This window comes from Dendrobium catenatum, unplaced genomic scaffold (genome assembly GCF_001605985.2).
Source record: "Dendrobium catenatum unplaced genomic scaffold, ASM160598v2 fragScaff_scaffold_1607, whole genome shotgun sequence".
Taxonomy (NCBI): domain Eukaryota; kingdom Viridiplantae; phylum Streptophyta; class Magnoliopsida; order Asparagales; family Orchidaceae; genus Dendrobium; species Dendrobium catenatum.
Genome location: NW_021320069.1, coordinates 31,814 through 36,674, shown reverse-complemented (window position 1 = coordinate 36,674; position 4,861 = coordinate 31,814).

The window sequence follows — 4,861 nt, the reverse complement described above, 5'->3', positions numbered from 1 at the left end:
CTTGGATCTTCTATCTCCGCCAAAAGTCCACCACCTCTTGAGTGATACGCCCCAAGGTGAAATTCTCGTTGTTAAAACGTTGGGTTTTGTTATTTGTACTCCGCATTTAATTCCCTTGGATTTTTGAATGAACTATTTTGGTTAATCTCAAGTGCATCTCTTTGGCCTAAGCGAAGTTAACGTTTCTAATTCTTAACTTTATCTTGCATGATCCACATAAATTTATAATAAGCAAACTTTAACAATTCTCTTTTAATTTTGATCGTAACTCCTAGTAGTTTCACATCATTAAGTCATCAGGTCATCCTATCCAATGTTCATGAATCTTGTCAAGAGCCGGAGCCTCAACCCTCATGATCACAAGCTCCTCTAGTAAGTGCATTCTCTACCATCGCCTTGTTGCCCAATATCTCCTCTAGTTGCTCTTGGATTTAGGAAGACAGTCTAACCCACCAATTCCCCCAATCATTGGTATTCTTGCACTAACAGCTCTAGCTGCCCTCTCCCTCAACATCTGGTAATCTTCCACCATGATGTAAGTCATTTGTTAATCGAGTCCCACAACTTTCGATCATCTCTCTTAGCTTTGTCGAATACCCATCTGTAAAAGATCAAAATCATTTATTAAGACTTTCATGGCATCTCATTGACCTTTCCCAGTCAATGTCAGTATTTACTAATATTTGTTAGTGCTTACGTGGTTGACTAGCATCTCTCATCCAGCCTCCCAAAGAAGCCCTAAACAAGTTCTACCAACTAGCTTCAATTCAGTAGACCAAGACCGTCAACATCTGGTTCTGACACAAAGTTGACCATGAACAACTCAATATGAGCATATTTAGAGCACATGTAGCTCTCAAAGTTCAAAGGCACTATATGTCCTTCGTGCACAGCACAACTAACCAGTTAACACCACACAATTGTGCATCACTAACTTCTTAAGCTTGAACTCGCATAAACAAAAAGGCCGTCCTTCCTCTTCTTCCCTCTCCTCCTCTATACCTTATCAACATCACCCAATAAGATAATGGTGGACCTTCCCTACAAATTATACATTTTACATATCAATAAGATTATAAGAGTATTAAAAATGACCCAACAAGATTATCCAACATGAACTCAACCCAAAAAAGCTAGTTCCAGGTTAAGCCAATCATTATTCAGGCCAAATTTTAGTTTAAATGTAGACACAATTACCATTTGGATCGGGTTCAAGTTGGTCTGATTAACCAAAATCAACTTGAATTAACCTAGGTACTTGCATTTGCGTGTGACTGCCCTAAAAGCAATGGTTTGCCCCTTCCACACTTTACAAGTTCGCCTCTTCAACCCTTCCGCCATGAAGATGTCACATTCGTGCGGGTAACATTCAAGTTTCCTTCAAAGCCTACTCTTAGCCCTTGACTACTACCAAACTCCTCACCAACTCCTCCGCAACCTGCATGTACCACTTCCATTTTTTAGAGAAAGAATTTCAAACTCATCTACTAGTGCTATATATTCTGCTTGTATTTTAAGAATAAGAGGTTTGTTTATTGTGATGGGTCATGGGAAGATATATTTATTTTTCATTATTCTTCCACATGCTCCTATCATGATGGATGGATGACTAATTGTATTTACTACAACATTCGAGGTAATTGCTCAAAGTATTTGCGTGCATCTAGCCATTAAATTTGGATTATGGTTCCTATGCTTAGTTGAATCCTGCAACAACTTCTTAGGAGATGTTTCTTTGAGTTTGTTGCACAAACAATTGTCCTTTCTTTTTCTTGAGGAAAAGCAATCAAGGGTTGTCAGGCAGAGGGTTGTTAGGTAGAATCACTAGGTAAAATTGCATGACCCATATATTGAACGTTTTACACAAGTTAGGGGGAGGTCATACCAAGCCCGGTTTGGGTCAAGCATTTTGATTCGTATGATAAATGGTTCATGTTCAAAACATGTCAAATTCAAGTCTAACCTAAACTCAACCCATTAACCCAAATTGAGAACCCTATCTTTCATAGTTTACTCCTCCCCTTATTACACTATGGGCACAGCTTATAAAATTGAACCACATAAATTCATCTTCACATGTCTTCCTATGTCTCCTGGCCTCCACAGAAACATAAACTACTACTCTTTTAAGGCTTTCGAGCTACATCCTTCGAAAATAAGTAACGTCCTTCCCCGAGTAGGAAAATATGTTGAGTCAAAGGCTTAACTCTTGTTTTATCTTTGTTCTCCTCAATGCCAACTCTCTCCCTCCCAGACAACGTAGTGATATACCAACAACAGACCAAATTCCATCGTTCACATCTTTGGAGCTGGTAGAAAGATTAAACTTAGAGGGGATCCTCAAATGCCATATTTGCCACAATGTCAACAATTTCAAACTTAACTTGGCACTATATCATCTACTTATATCACCTAAGTTAGCACAATCGTAATACCTTATATTTGGTCGGCCTGAAGACTTCATCGTAATAACTTATGCCACCCTAATTTTTTTGTCAGCAACAAAAGGAAACTGATTTGCCACAAATGCCCTTGAGCCAATCAATCTAAGATATCACAATAAGGCATATTGGGCATCACCCATTATCAAACAAGCCTGAACTTTTGGGATATTTATAAAGGTGCTTAAACATAATGTGATTATCATTTTGAATGTCTAAAAATTTCCTACTATCAATTGGCCTTAAGCCGATCAGTACAAAATGTCACAATAAGACTTATTGCATCGCATTGCCCATTGTCAAACTAGCCTAAACACATTCAACACACATTCTAATAAAAGTCCAATTGAAAATTTTGTGTCGTTACACTACATTCAGTCATGACAAATAACAAAAAGATTTGCACATTACTCTCAGACGAACAAAGATTCCTCATGCAGCCAATTAGAGGACTGACTCTATATAAAAGTTTTTGATCCAATAGCACACAACTGGGTTTCATTATGCTATTGAGGTGGAACTTGAGTAAACAAAAATGAGTAATTTTCCATCTCCTTCCCAATGCATAGTACATTTCGCCTTCCTGAATGGACATCTCCACATCATTTCACCATGGAAGCAGGCTACAAAGCTAAATCACAAATATTAATCATTTTCGTATGTCTTCATCAGTCTTCTTCTCCACTCCACAAGGATGTCAACCACCACTCCTTCGAGGCTTGTTGAATCCCCCATTTGGAACAGACCACTTAAATTCTTTCCTTGAGCCAACAAGTATCCCGAGCAAAAGCCTCAACCCTCAATCCCCTCACTATGAAATAGAAAAGAGAAAAAGAACTTTGGAATAAATGTCAGATTAATTTTTTTTTAATGAGACTCTAGCCTATTTATAAGCAAAAGTATATAAAATTAATTTAAAAATATATCTTATCAATCCTAAATGACTCCACAATAGAAAGAAACTAAATCATAAATAAGATTCATATTCAAATAACAAATAAATTAACCACAAACTAAACAATGATTCTAACAAAATTTATCATAATCTTGAATTTAGAAAAAAAAAAATCCAAACAAATACAAAATTCAAACACATCCTTATACTGAAGTACCCTCAGTCTATATTTTTTTGTTGATGACATTCTTCTTGTTGACAAGACTAGAGAGGGAGTTTAAGGTAAATTTGAATTATAGATGTCAACTTCATAGTCTAAAAGTTTTTGTTTGAGTACATCTAAAACTGAATACATAGAATGTAATTTAGTAGAAATAGATCTAGTGGAGGGATTGTGAATTTGGGCAATCAAGTTATTAATAAGAGTGCGGGATGCATCAAGCTTGTTAGTAGAATTCAAGTTGGATGGTTGAAGTGGAGGGATGCATCAAGCTTGTTGTGTGATAGAAAAGTACCTCACAAACTTAAGGGAAAATTATATAAGATGGTGGTGAGAATTGCAATGCTTTATGGCGCAGAATGTTGGTCATTAAAAGAGAAGCATAAATTAAGTGTTGCAAAGATGAGGATGCTCAGGTAGATGAGTGGCTTCACTCTTATAGACATAATGTAAAATGAGTATATATATATGAGAAGGTTGGAGTAACTCCAATGGAAGATAAGATCAAAGAGTTTCCTTAGATGATTTGGTCATATAAAATGCCATCCTTTTGATGACCCAGTTAGGAGAGTGGATATGTAGAACGGAGGGGGTGAGGGAAGATAATATGATTAAAAATCTGAAATTAAATTTCAGATTTTTCTCTAATCAAGGTATTTAAAATTTTATATTCAAATAAGATGGAGGGAAGGATAAATAGGTAGTTAATTATTCCCCTAACTGAATTCCTTAACAAGGAAGGAAATAATTAAAATAAGGGAGAGAGAGAGGGGCCAGCCTAATGAGGAGGGAAAGGAAAAGGTGTCCACATACAATGTATGTGGACCCATACATTAATGGGAGATTGGAGAGTAAAATATGAAATAATTTCAAATTTAATATGATTGAAAGATTTTCTAAAAAAGATGTAGGTTATTTAGGAGAATTCGAAAACTTTCCAAATAAGACATGAGCTAATTTAGGAATGTAATGATGATGAAATGAAATTGGAATCAAGGGAACTTGGAGGGTGGGCCAGCGGTGGGGTGTAGGGGAAACATGGCCTGTGGTGGGGGGTTTTGAGGAGGGTGTAGCCGGCGGGTTGGATGGGAGAAAACGCTTGGTGGCTGGGTTGTGGTGGAGTGGCCGACGGTTGGAGGTGGGGGAAAGAAAGGGTGGTGTTGTTCGGCTTAGAGAGTGGGAGGAGGGAAGAGGGAAGCTTGGCCGGCAGCTGTGGAGGGGGTAAGGCTGTCGGTCAAGGGAGAAGGAGAAAAAAAGTTAACGGAAAGAAAGATAAAACCGTGAGCCCGAACACTTCGTGCGGCT